This window comes from Mustelus asterias, chromosome 8, assembly GCF_964213995.1.
Source record: "Mustelus asterias chromosome 8, sMusAst1.hap1.1, whole genome shotgun sequence".
NCBI lineage: Eukaryota > Metazoa > Chordata > Chondrichthyes > Carcharhiniformes > Triakidae > Mustelus > Mustelus asterias.
Genome location: NC_135808.1, coordinates 28,211,455 through 28,226,132, shown reverse-complemented (window position 1 = coordinate 28,226,132; position 14,678 = coordinate 28,211,455). Strand labels below are relative to the sequence as shown.

At 43.2% G+C, this 14,678-nt stretch overlaps 1 non-coding gene across 1 annotated transcript; it reads left to right on the top strand.

The window, feature by feature from the left end:
* The first annotated feature begins 2,084 nt into the window (after positions 1–2,084).
* On the top strand, positions 2,085–2,156 carry trnat-cgu (transfer RNA threonine (anticodon CGU)). The gene has a single exon. It is a non-coding gene; the product is annotated as a tRNA-Thr (tRNA).
* The last annotated feature ends 12,522 nt before the right edge of the window (positions 2,157–14,678 follow it).

Here is a 14,678-nt window from a genome sequence, read left to right as displayed (position 1 = left end):
CTGAAGACTGTTTAATGGAGACGGGAGCATCAGCAGCAATCGATGTCATGCGAGCTCCAGAAGAATTTTACTGTTATTATGAGCATATTCTCGATACGCTTTCACAAGAAGTGCAAAACGAATAACTGTGTCGGAATGTGTTATTCACTGAACAGCTGTGTTCTTTCGGGGAGCACTGTGGCACAATGGTGAGCACTGCTGCCTCACAGCATCAGGAACCCAGATGCTATTGGCAGCTTGGGTCATTGCCTGTGTGGAGTTCACACGTTCTCCCCGTGTCTGCCTGGGTTTCGTCCGGGTGCTACCGTTCCCTCCCGTAGTCTGAAAGACATGCTGGTTAGTTGCATTGGCCATACTAAATAAATTCTCGCTCAGTGTAACCGAACAGGCACCGGAGTATGACGACAAGGGGATTTTCACAGTAACTTCATTGCGGTTTTAATGTAAGTCTAATAAATGCGAGACTGATAAATAACGAAAAGAAAATAATGAATATAAACTGAAAAAAGAGTATGTGTTAAGAGACCTGGTCGATAAGTTGCAGAGCGAATGTATATGCTGGTAGGACTACACATCCCTGCTGAGCAATTTGTTAGTTTGGAGCAGAAAGCACATGATGAGTTGGGTTGTGCTAAGAAAAAAAAACATGTTGTGCCAAAGACTGGAACAAGGCACTGATTTACATTAAGAGACGATGGAGATATAATAAATATTCGGAAGAGAAATTGGATGTAATCCTTTATTACCGTGTGAATGGAACATGAAATTCGGATTGTTTCCTTGGCCAATTCCCAAGTTCTCTTTTGAGACTACAGTTGAATTACTCTGCACAGATTTTGTCTCTTTATGTAATAAAGGGTGTAAATGGATTGGATTTATTTCAGGGAAGGCTCACTCGACTACACAATGTTGGCCTTTTGTGGTATGAGGAAAACGTGTGTCGGCTGGGCCTAAATTGGGACGAGGTTAGAAGAATTAGAGTTGATCAAATTGAAACTTGTAAGATCTGGAGGAACTGTCCTGGCTGGTAGCTGAAAGAATGTTTCATCCACTGGCGACTGCTAAAAGCTGAGGCGCCAAATAAATCAAGGGGATTTCCAATGAAGACGGAGGTGAGGAGATTTTGTTCCACTGAGAGGGTCGTGATTATTTGGAACTCTTTTCCCAGCAGAGTGGTGGAAGCAAGGGCATTATATATAATTAACAGAGACGTGGAAATATATTTGACTAACAAGGCAGTGTAAGGCTACTGGTGTAGTTGGAAGTGTAGAGTTGAGGTGACATGTCAGTTCAGACATGATCTCATATATTGATGGAGCAGTCCAGAGGAGCTTACGCAAACAGGAGAAGCTCAAACCCGGGAAAGAGCAATTATTTTCTATTTGGTAATGCTACTCTGTTTGGACTCAACAATGCGTTCGATAACTTTAGACTGCGACATTAATCTTCCATCTGCACACATGCTAGTAATCCGATCTGATTGTGTACCAAAGCAAACACTAAGAGCTCCATAGGGCCACATGTCACGTGTTGTTAAGTTTTGCTTTCACAGAGCACTGCCTTTTTTTTCTCCCATTTACGATCAAACTGTCACTCTACTTTTAGTACCTTCCATTGCCTGCCACCATTTTGGTGCCATACCTATCTTTGTGCAACCTCTCTTAGCTTCCATATATCACTGAACTTTGACATTGCTCCACCTGCTCCGGTCCTCTCAGCCACTTAAATTCCATAACCTGTCCCGCTCTCTTTACCTCTGGCGAAGCATGTTGCGGATTGAAAACTTCAACTCATTGGCAACAGGCCGCCGGACCTTCTGAGGTTTTCGAGAATGTCAGTTTTGCCTTGGTGTCATCATAGATGTCCGCGAAAAGAAACGATTCCCCAGCACTCCTTTATGAACACGATTTAACTTCGTCACAGTGACATCGTTTGACATTATCTGCCTTCAGTATGCCTGTTTGCTTTTCGGCTTCCATCCCTTTTTCCATGAAAATGTGTTTTGTTTTCCCTCTCTGCCGATATATTTTTAAAACTATATGTCCTCGGGATTCGATTGTGTAGTCGTGTCAGTATCCCCGTGTGGCACGGTGGCCAAGTGGAAAGGCGTTGGTCTCGTAAACCAAAGATCATGGGTTCGATCCCCGTCCGTGCCTTCCAGTATTTGGCAAATGTTGGGGTCAACTGATCAGTTACTCGAGCTTAGTGTACACTGCTCGAGATTCAACGCTGACTTTTAATTCAAAAAGTCGTTGACGAATTTACACCGTGCTTCCAGTTTCCTAACTGACCCTATTGCAGGTATTAACTTGTCTTTCTGCCAAATGTTTTAGAAACTCCAGAAAACAATGCAGGTTATCATACGTTGTCAAGAGTATATGATAATATCATGGTATCATGGTTTTCCTCCTGGCCGAATAGTCACCAAAGCCACCAATTAGCAGCAGATCATTCTGCTAGCGAAATAGAGCAACCAGCGGCTTATTCGGTTTGAGCGATCTAGCGAGCCACAACAACGGATTTCTGAAGGAGATTTTCACGAAAGCAAAACATCAAACTGGATTGCAAATGTAAGAAGTCAATATTGTTCACTATGCCATATGCTCTGGATTGCCAAAATAGGAAGATAGCAGAGATGAACGCGTAAAGGCATTGAGGATGAAAAAGAGGTGGGATCTGTAATCCCCGAATGTGATACACCTCGACAGATCTAGGGTTTATGATCTCACTTGGTGATTGTCAAGCGCCACCGATTTTCAGATTCATTTGGTACCGTCAAATGCAGTAGAATGCTGCAATGAAATGGACGTGAAACCAAGGTATACAATGGATCATTAAAGACAGGAAATAGTGCAATAGAAATAGAAAGATAGAATGTGGAATGATTCGAGGAGGGAAGGCAAACGGTTAATTATTAGGGTTGGAGAACGCAGCATTCAAAAATGTAAAATCTGGAACAGGTATATACTGGCTGATAAATGGCTGGGTGCCAGTAATGATTAATTAACGATGTGGAAGATAGAACATAATGTATTATCTCCAACTTTTCAGATGATGCATAGTTGGGTGGGAGGGTGAGCTCTGTGGATCATATCGATATGCTTCAGCGTGATTTGGACCCGCTGAGTTTGTGAGCATATGCATGGCAAATGCTGTATAATGTGGATTAATGTGTGGTTATCCACTTTGGTAGCAATGACAGGAAGATATATTATCGAATGACTCGTTGTAAATTGAGAGTTGTGGATATTTTGCGAGATGTTGGTGTCCTCGTGCATCAGTCGCTGAAGGTAAGTCTGCAGTTACAGCAGGCAATTAAGAAGACAATTGGTATTTTGGCCTTCATAACGAGAAGATTTGAGCCGCGGAATAGGAATACAATTGTATAGGGTGTTGCTAAGACCACACCTGGAATATTACATGCAATTCTGTTGTCCTCAACAGTGGAAGGATGCTCTTGCTGTCGAGGAAGGAGAGCGTTTGTTCATCAGGCTGATTCCTGGGGAGGCAGCTTTTTTATATGAGGGAAGACTTAGTCGGTTAGAATTGTATTCAATGGAGTTTCGAAGAGTGAGAGTGGATCTCAAAGAAACTCATAAAATTCTGAGGGTTAGACAGGGTAGATTCAGAAACAATGTTGCTGATGATGGGGAGCCTAGGACTCGGGGTCAGAGATTGAAGATAAGGGGTAAACCTTTTAGAACTGAGGTGAGGAGAAATTTATTTACCCAGAGATTTGTGAATGTATGGAATTCACTACCATAGAATGTAGAATGGACTAAATCGTTCTCTGATTTCAAGAAGCAAGATGATATAGCTCTTTCGGCGAAAGGGGTAAAGGACTATGGGGGACGGAAGGACCATCATAATGAATGGCGGAGACAATTCGAAGGGCCTGATTCTAGTTTATATGATTCTATGTTAGAATGGCCTCTGTGATCATGCTGTAGGTTTTCCCTGTTCGTCGAGTGGCGAGGATTCAGCACTCTCAGAGTGCGGATCTTGTTCTATTCCCGGTCACGAAAGGTGTATTTTATTCCCAAAATATCCGATCAGAGCTGCGGCCGATAACTTATTTTCTTTTTGCACTTATTTATTGATTTAACCGCAAGTATTCTGTTGCACACTAACTGCAATGTTTGCCTACAAGGTATACGCATCTTTCTCATTGGCTTCAGCTCAATTACACTGTAAAACAAAAAGGTGAAATGATGAAATCTTTGCCCAAATCTGTATTCGGTATTTCGAGTAATGGCTTGCGCAAATGCTACAACATTGACTCCATTATTTTCGTGTATTAAGATGGTGCGTCAAAATTTGAAAAGTTAAAATAGCTTGACACTTGTTTCCCGCACCCGCCCCCGCCCCCCCCCCCCCTCCCCACCCCGTCTCCCCCCGCCCCCGCCTCCGCCTCATACAATAAGTGCGGAGACGAATAGTCTCCTTGGTTCTAATTACAAGCGGCTTGGAAAGCTGATAGTGTTTCTAGTCTCTTACAGAACCATGGGCAATAGTGCTTTAATTGAGCTTGTAAAATTATCATCGGAGACACGGATTAGGAAACATTAAACTTTCAGAGTTTTATCGTTTCGAAACTGTTTGGATACCTGACCCATTTTCCAGTGAGTTGCAGAGGTATGGATGAGGAATGATTTTAACTGAGTCAACATTTGTAAGAGGAAGAAATTGACAAGTGCTGAATCTATTTCAAACAAATAACGAGATAATAATATCTACAGAAAATGTTCCCATGTTTGTGCGTGATTGAGGATGATATTTTGGAATTTGCTGAATCTGCAAATTTTCCTCCGACAATGCAAAAGTATTAAATGAAAAAACAGTTCTCAGGTAACGCACTTTGTGACTTCTAGCGGTTGTGAAGAAAAATAAATTTCGAGACATCCCGTCTTTCTGCCAAAATTAACAAAATCATGGACAGGCGTACAACACCCACGTCAGATAGTGTAGTTAGTTTATCGTTAGCTTTTTATCGCTGTCACGTGGGCGACCGGGGTTCAATACCGCGATGCGGAATTGTTTGCAATTTTGATGAGCTAAAAAGATGAATCGGAAGACGATCTGCAGCCACGAAAAGTATCCGCACAGATGTAAAGATTGGCATTTTTAAAAGCTTATTTACATGACAGTCTTTTTTTCTGTTTTTAAAGTTACAGAACAGCAGATGTACAATTTGACATCTTAAAATATGGATGAACTCCCGGTCGGGGAATTGAATGATGATCCACCGAGTAATAGACGGGGATACCAACCACTATGCTAAAGAGGAAGTGATGCTTTGAACTAACGTACGCATTGGACAGTTGTAGGAGACACATAAATTGTAATCGAAGGGCATGATTTGAATTTAGCTCAATTATGATGCGGAGAAGCCGGCGTTGGAGGAGGGTGAGCACAGTAAGACGTTTCACAGCACCAGGTTAAATTCCAACAAGTTTATTTGGAACCACGAAATTTGTTAGTGTTGCTCCATCATCAGGCGAGTGGAGGTAGGTTCACAAACTCGGCATCGATAGGCAAAGATACAATGGCAAAATAATTACAGTTTGGAATGTGAAGAATGTTTTGCAAGCGAGTCTTTGCAGGTAATCAAGCCTTTAAATGTACAGACAGTGCCCGTGGATAGAGGGATAACCACAGATTAAATTGGTGTGAATTGTGTCAGGCCAGGACAGTTACTAGGATTTTGCAAACCCAGAGAGTATGGTGGCGCTTACGTGCAGTCTGACATGAACTCAATATCCCGGTCGTGGGCTTCCTCATGCAAACGAGGAACACTTGCATTCTTCAAATGTTTGCTAAGTTAACAGTGTTATTTGAGATGCCAGATGAAGCTGATAAGTGTCCCAACCTGTCAGCGTCTATGTTATTGGCCTCAGGTCAGAGGTAGTATGGAACAAGTTGATGAACTGAAGAATTGTTTACACTTACAAGATGAGACGAATGGCTTCATCTTGCGCTGCATGGGTCACGTGCTTCAATGTTTCAGAAACTGCTTGGAAATCTGTTTTCTTTCGAATCCGTGACAGAACCTTGGGCAGTCGAGTTTTAATTTAGCTTCTTAAAATTATCATTGCAGACACAGACGAGATAAACTTCAACTTCAATAATTTAGAAACTGTTTGGAAACTTGCTTCATTTTTGGTATTTTTGATATTTGCTGAATCTGCAACTATGCCTCTGGCAATACAAAACAAATTAAAATAAAAAGCATCTCAGTTGTAAAGGACTTTGCGATTTCCAGCGGTTTGGAGAGAAAAAACGAATTTCTCTACATAAGATAAAAGCAAAATGCTGCCGACGCTGAACTGTGAAACAACAAAAGGAAATGCTGGAACATCTCAACAGGTCTGACACCCTCAGTGAGAGAGAAAACTGTGACTGTCCAGCATGTTCGGATTTCTAGACATTCCGTCTTTCTTCCAAAAGTAAAAAGAAGATGCTGTTGGAAATGAACCGCAAACGCACCCTTCGGGTGCTTCCCTCTCACTGTCTTTACTGCTAATCCACAAGTGTTCCATAGCTTGTTAGAGGCGCTGTTTGCTGCATGAAATGACACTCCGTATTGGGGATAAAAGAACACATCTCGCCACAGGTCAGTTGTTGCTCTGAAAGTGTCCGCAACAAATGTATAATGCGCACGTTAACGCAAGTCATGGCTGCCTCGTTCGTATAGCAGTTAGTATCTCCACCTGTCACGCGGGAGACCGGGGTTCAATTTCCTGACGTGTGGGTCGCCATTTTACGCTGGCAAATGGTACTCGTCCTGTTCGCAACTGGAAAGACAGAAAAAAAAATGACTGTTCCGAAAATAAGCTTTCAAGACGCGAATCTTTACATTTGTACGGACACTTTTCCTCACTGCAGATCAATTCATCAATTTTTTAGCTCACCTATCATGTGGTGATGCCGGCCTTGGGTGGGCACAGAAAGACATCTCCCAACAACAGCTGAAAGTCCAAAAGGTTTATTTCGAATCTCCAGCTTTCGCAGTGCTGCTCCTTCATCACGTGAGTGGAGGTAGATTCAGAAACACGGCATCGATAGGGAAAGGCACAATTGCAAGGTAATTACAGTTTGGAATGTGAACACTTGTCAGAATGCGGGTCTTTAGAGCAAATCAAGTCTTACAAGGTTGACAGTTCGTATGGAGAGAGGGATAATAACCACGGGTGAAAGAGGTGTAGATTGCGCCATGCCAGGAGAGTTAGCAGAATTTTGCAAACCCAGACACAGTAAGGGAGGTACGTGTACTCTGACATAAACCCAAGATGCCGGTCGAGACCTTCCCAACTTGCCTATCAGTTTCTGCCCGGCGTTTTTATATTGTTTTGTGTCCTGAAGACCGCTTCCGAGAACGCTTACTTGGAGATCGGCGGTTGTAGGTCCTTGACTGCTGAAAGTGTCGCCCGATAGGGAGGTCACTCTGCTGTTAGGATTTGCCGCTGTCACCGCCGCGGCCCGGGTTCAATTCCCGATCCGTGGTTGGCGCTTCTCATTCCCTGCATAGGTCACATCGGACTCTGGCCGATAAGCTATTTTGTCACTTATTTGTTGAACCACCAACTGTCCACTGTACCATAATTCAAATCTTTGCGAACTTTCCTGGTGTATGTGGGATGTCAGGCGAAGCTATTAATTGTCTCAACCTGTTAGAGTCTGTGTTATTGGCCTCAGATCAGTGGTAGTATAGAACAAGTTTGTGAAATGGTGAATTTTCAACCCTTACTCGATGGGACGAATGGCTTCATATTGCGCTGCTTGGATTACGCGCTTCAATGTTTCAAAAAGTGCTTGGAAATCTTTTTTTAAAAATCCGTGACAGAACCATGGGCAGTCGAGTTTCAATTGAGCTTCTTAACTTATCACTGATCGGCGGCTGAATGTCCTTGTCTGCTGAAAGTGTTGCCCGACATAAAGGCAACACCGTTTCCCGGCGATGCCAGAACTGCTCTTTGCACTCTCTGGTGGTTTAGAATTCAGCTTTTCCACCGCTGCGATCCAGGTTCGGTTCCTGGTTAGAGAAGGTATTTCTCATTACCAACACAGCTGATCAGGTCATATCGGGCCCTGGCCGATAAGTTATTTTATCACCTATTTATTGAATTACCAGCAGTTTACTGTTCAATAATTCAAATATTTGCGAACTTTCCTGGGGTGTTTGGGATGCCAGGCCAAGCTGATAAGTGTCTTACCCTGTCAGCATCTATATTATTGGCCTCAGGTCAGTGGTAGTATAGAAGAAGTTGGTGAAATGTTGAATTGTCTACCCTTACTCGATGGGACGAATGGCTTTATCTGGCGCTGCATGGATTACGTGTTTCAATGTTTCAGAAACTGCTTGGAAATCTGTTTTTGTTTCGAATCCGTTATAGAACTATGGACAGTCGAGTTTTAATTGGGATTCTTAAATTTATCATCGGAGACACAGAAAAGACACTTCAACTTTAAGAATTTAGAAACAGTTTGGAAACTTGGTTCATTTCTCCAGTGACTGGCAGAAAAAGGCCCGGGTAAGATTTTAAATGAGCCAACATTTGTCAAATGAATCTACAGCAAAGAACTCATGAGATGGTAATGGCTACAAAAAGAATATTTCCACAATTATGTGTGATTATGAATGATGTTTTGGTATTTGCTGAATCTGCAACGATACCTCTGCCAGTCAAAAACAAAATATAACAAAAGGCATTTCAGTTGTAAAGGACTTTGCGACTTCCAGAGGTTTGGAGAGAGAAGAAAAAACGAATTTCTCTACACAAGATAAAAGCAAAATGCTGCCGATGCTGGAATGCGAAACACCAAAAGCAAATACTGGAACATCTCAGCAGGTCTGACACCCTTTGTGAAGAGGGACACACTGTCCCTGTCCAGTAAGTTCAGAATTCCAGACATGCCGTCTTTCTTCCAAAAGTAAAAGGAAGATGCAGTTTGAAATGAACGGCAGCCGCACCCTTCGGTTTCCAGCTTGTTGCTTTCGTGCGTCCCTCCCATTGTCTTTACTGCTAATCCACTAGTGTTACTTAGTTGGTTAGAGCCGCTGATTGCTCTATGAAATGACACTCCGTATTGGGGATAAAAGAACACATCTCGTCACGGGTCAGTTGTTGCTCTGAAAGTGACGGCAACAAATGTACATGGGGAGCGGCGGGGGGGGGGGGGGGGGGGGTCTCCGCCATTTTAGGCTGGGAAATTGTACTCGTCCTGTTCGCAACCTGAAAGACAGAAACAAGTCTGTCATGGGAATAAGCTTTTAAGACAAGAATCTTTGCATTTATAGGGACACTTTTCCTGACTGTAGATAGACGTTCTTTTAATTCATCAACATTTTAGCACACCTATGATGTGGAGATGCAGGCTTTGGAGTGGGGTGGGCACAGAAAGAAATCTCCCAACAGCTGGAAGTCCACAAGATTTATTTCGAATCTCCAGCTTTCGCAGTGCTGCTCCTTCATCGAGTGAGTGGAGGCAGATTCACAAACATGGTATCGATAGGAAAATGCACAATTGCAAGAAAATTACAGTTTGGAATGTGAACACTTGTCAGAATGCGAGTCTTTACAGCTAATCAAGTCTTTAAAGGTAGACAGTACTTGTGGAGAGAGAGATTACCACAGATTAACGAGGTGTAAATTGCGTCATGCCAGGACAGTTAGCAGGATTTTGCAAACCCATCAGTATGGTCGGTGTTACGTGTAATCTGACATAAATCAAGATCCCGGTCGAGATCTTTCTCATGCATGTGGAGCTTACCTATCAGTTTCTGCTCGGCGATTCTACGTTGCTCTGTGTCTTGAAGATCGCCTCGGAGAACGCTGACCCGAAGATCGGCGGCTGAATGGCATTGACTGCTGAAGTGTGGCCCGACAGGAAGGTAACACTGTTGTCAAACAATTAATGAGATGGTAATTACTGCAGAGAAAAAAAGCTTTCCATAAATATGTGTGATTGGGAACGATGTTTTGGACTTTAATGAATCTGCAACGTTGAATGCAATAGAAAGTAATAAAAAAAATCACAGCTGTAAACCACTTCAGGACTTCCAGCGGTTTGGGGGACAAAAGCGAATTCCTAGCCATTAGATAAAAGCAAAATACTGCAGATGCTGGAATCAGAAAGAAGAAAAGAAAATGCTGGAACATATCAGCAGGTCTGACGTGATCTGTTGGGAGAGAGCAGCTGAATTTGTCCAGCATGTTCACATTTGTAGACATGCCATTTTTGTTCCAAAATTGCAAAAAAAATGCAAGCGCACTTTTCGATTTCCACCTTCTTGATGTTTTCGTGCGTCCCTCTCAATCTCTGTACTGCTAATCGACAAGACTCAGTAGGTTGGGTAAAGCTATTTGCTCGATTAAATAACACTCCGTATTCGGATAACATAACACATCTCGGCACAGTTCAGTTGCGTATCCGCAACAAATGTACAATGCGTGAGCTCAAGGTGGACCAAGGCATCAATTCCTCGTTAGTATAGTGGTTAGTACCCGGCCTGCCACGCGGCAGAACGGGGTTAAATTCCCCGACGGGGAGTACATTGCACTCTTAAATTGTACTTGTTCTTTCGGCAAAATTTTCAAGCAACAATAATGACTTTCAAGTGAAAGAGCTTTCCAAAATGCAACACTTTACATGTGTTCGACACTGCAGATCAACGTTCCTTCAATTCATCAACATTTCACTCACCTCTGATATGGAGATACCGGCGTTGCAGCGGCGGGGATACAGTTAGAAGTCTCAAAAAACAGGCTAAAGTCCAACAAGTTTATTTGGAATCATGAGCTGTCGGATTGCTGCCCCTTCACTAGGTGAACGGAGACATGTTCACATCACGGCATCCTCAGGCCAAGACACAATTGCAAACTAATTTCCATTTGGATTGTGAACAATGGTTAGAATGTGAGTCTTTACAGGTTATCCAGTTTTTAAAGGTACAGACAGTGCGAGTGAAGAGAGGGATAATCATAGGAAAATGATTCGTGAATTGTCTATTGCGAGTACAGTTAGTAAGATATTGTAAACCCGGACAAAATGGGGGAGGCGGAGCGGGGGCGGGGGTGGGGGGGGGGGGGGGGGTTCAAGTAGTGTGACTAGAAGCCAAATCCCGGTTCAGGCCTCCCTCATGCATATAGAACTTACCTGTCAGTTTCTGCTCGGCTTTTCTGCGTTGCCATGTGTCATAAAAACCGCCTCGGAGAACGCAATCCCTAAGATGGGAGGCTGAATGTCCTTGACTGCTGAAGTGTTCCCCGACGGGAAAGTAGCACAGCTGCCTGGCGATTCCCGGCCTGTACCATGGGCTCCCTCATGGTCGAGTGATTAGGGTTCGGAGATGTCACCGCTGCGGGAAGGGTTTGATTCCCGGTCAGGGAATGTTATTTTCATTCCCAAATCCACTGATCACATCACATCGGGCTCTGGAAGAGAACTTACTTTATCAATTATTTATATAACCTCCAGCAGTCAATTGTACAATAATTCAAATGTTTGCGAAGTTACCAACTGTAGTGGTGATGTCGGGCCAAGCTGATACGTGTCCCGCCCTGTCAGCGTCTCTATTATTGGCCTCAGCTCGTTGGGAGAATAGAACAAGATGGTGAAATGGCGAATGGTCTGCCCTTACTCGATGGGATAAATTGGCTGCCTTTTGCGCTGTAGGGATGACGTATGTTGCAGAAACTGTTTGGAAGCGTGTAAAAAAAGGTAATTAAAAAAATGTCATCTGTAAAGCACTTTGGGATTTCCAGCGGTTTGGGAGACAAAAACTAGTCATTCGGTCAAAGTAAAATACTGTCCATGCTGGAATCTGAAAGAAGGAAAGAAAATGTTGGAACATAACAGTAGGTCTGACGTGATTTGTTGAGAGAGGGCAGCTGAATTTGTCCAGCATGTCCAGACTTGTCGACATGCCATGTTTATTTCAAAATTAAAAAGAACATACAAGCGTACCTTTCGATCTCCACCTTCTTGATGTTTTCATGCGCCTCTCTCAATCACATTTCTGCTAATCTACAAGACTCAAGTCAGTTGGGTAAAGCCGCTGTTTGCTCCATTAAATGACACTCTGTAATGGGATAAAATAACACATCTCGGCACAGTTCAGTTGCGCGTCCGCAACAAATGTATAATGCGCACATCACCGAATAGCGTCACTTCCTCGTTAGCGTAGTGGTTAGTATCCCCGCCTGTCACGCGGGAGACCAGGATTCAAGTCCCCTACGAAAGTCCATCGCAATTTTAGTATGTTAAATTGTGCTGTGCTGTCGCTAAAATTTTAAAGCCAAAATAATGACTCTCAAATAAAAAAGCTTTCCAATTGCAACACTTTACATTCGTCTGACACATTTCTTCACTGCAGATCAACCTCCTTTCAATTCATCAATATTTTACTCACCTCTGATGTGGTGATGCCGGCGTCGGAGTGGCGGGAGTACAGTGAGAAGTCTCACAAAAACAGCTCAAAGTCCAACAGGTTTATTTGGAATCACGAGGTGTCGGATTGCTGCCCTTTCACTAGGTGAACGGAGGTATGTTCACATCACGGCATCGTCAGGCAAAGACACAATTGCAAAATAATTACCATTTGCATTGTGAGCAATGGTTCGAATGTGAGTCTTTACAGTTTATCCAGCTTTTAGAAGTGCAGAGAGTGCGAGTGAAGAGATGGATACTCACAGGAAAATGATGCGTGAATTGTCTACTGCGAGTATAGTTAGTAAGATATTGTAAACCCGGACAGCGCGGTGGGGTTTTCGAGTCATGTCACTTGAAGCCAAGATGCCGGTTGAAGCCTTCCTCATGCATGGAGATCTTGCCTGTCAGTTTCTGCTCGGCCATTCTGCGTTGTCATGTGTCATAATGACAGCCTTGGAGAACGCTGACCCCGACATCATTAAATGATGGGAGGCTGAATGTCCTTGACTGCTGAAGTGTTCCCCGACTAGGAAGTAACACTGCTATTGGGCGATTCCCAATTTGCGTTATGTGCCACTTGGGAAGCTGGTAGTTAGGATTTGGCGCTGTCACTGCCGCGGCCCGGGTTTGATTCCCGATCAGCGAATGTTGTTTTGATTCCCAAAACTATTGATCAGATCACATTGGGCTCTGGAAGAGAACTTATTTCATCACTGATTGAAACAACGTCCAGCAGTCTGCTGTGCAATAATTCAAATGTTTACTAAGTTACCAACTGTACTTGGGATGTCAGGCCAAGCTTATAAGTGTCCAACCCTGTCAGCATCTCCTTTATTGGCCTGACCTCAGTGTTAGGACAGGACAAGATGGCGAAATGGTGAATGGTCTGCCCTTATTCTATGGGATAAATTGACTGCCTTTTGCGCTGCAGGGATGACGTCGTTCTATGTTTTCGAAACTGCTTAGAAACGTGTGTTATTTTTCGAATCCGTGGCAACACCATGAACTGCAGAGTTTTAATAGAGCTTCTTAAAATGATCGTCGGGGACACAGAATAGCTAAACTACGACTTCAAGATTTTAGGAAAGGTTTGGAATCTGGCTTACTTTTCCAGTGGCTGGCAGAGATGTGCACGAAAATGATGTCAACTGAGGCAGCATTTATCAAATGAATCTATATCAAACAATTAATGAGATGGTAATTGCTGCAGAATTTTTTTTTCCATAATTATCTGCCTTTGGGAATCTTGTGTTGGATTTTAATGAATCTGCAACTATACCACGGTGAATACAAAAGAAAGTCTGTTAGAAATCTCATCTGTTGGCACTTTGGGACTTCCAGCGGTTTGGGGGACAAAAACGATTTACTAGTCTTTAGATAAAAGCAAAATACTGCAGATGCTGGAATCAGAAAGAAGAAAAGAAAATGCTGGAACATATCAGCAGGTCTGACGTGAACTGTTGAGAGAGAGCAGCTGAATTTTTCCAGCATGTTCTGATTTGGAGACATGCCATCTTTGTTCCAAAATGATCTCCACATTCTTGACGTTTTCATGCATCCCTCTCAATCTTTTTACTGCTAATCCGCAAGACTCAGTCAATTGGCTAAAGCTGCTGCTGGCTACATTAAATGACACTAAGTAATCGGCTAAAATAACACATCTCGGCACATTTCAGTTGTGCGTGAGCTCAATGCGCACGCGGGGGCAAGGGGTTGGTTTCTCGTTAGTATCGTGGTTAGTATCCCTGCCTTTCACGCGGGAGACCGGTGTTCAATTCCTCGATGGGGATTTTATCGCAATTCTGCTATGTCAAATTGTACATTTGCAGTCGCCAACATTTTAAAGCGAAAATAATGACTCTCAAGTCAAAAACCTTTCCAAAATGCAATTCTTTACATGCGTTGGACACTTTTCGTCACCTGCAGATCAACCTTCTTTCAATTAATCAACATTTTACTCACGTCTGACGTCTGATGTGGAGATGCCGGCGTTGGAGTGGCCGCGGTACAATACGAAGTCTCACAAAAACAGCTTAAAGTCCAACAGGTTTATTTGGAATCACGAGCTGTCGGATTGCTGCTCCTTCATCAGGTGAATGGAGGTATGTTCACATCACGGCATCGTCAGGCCAAGACACAATTGCAACATAATTACCATTTGGATTGTGCACAATGGTTAGAATGTGAGTCTTTACGTTTATCCAGTTTTGAAAGGTACAGAGAGTGCGAGTGAGGAGAGGGACAAT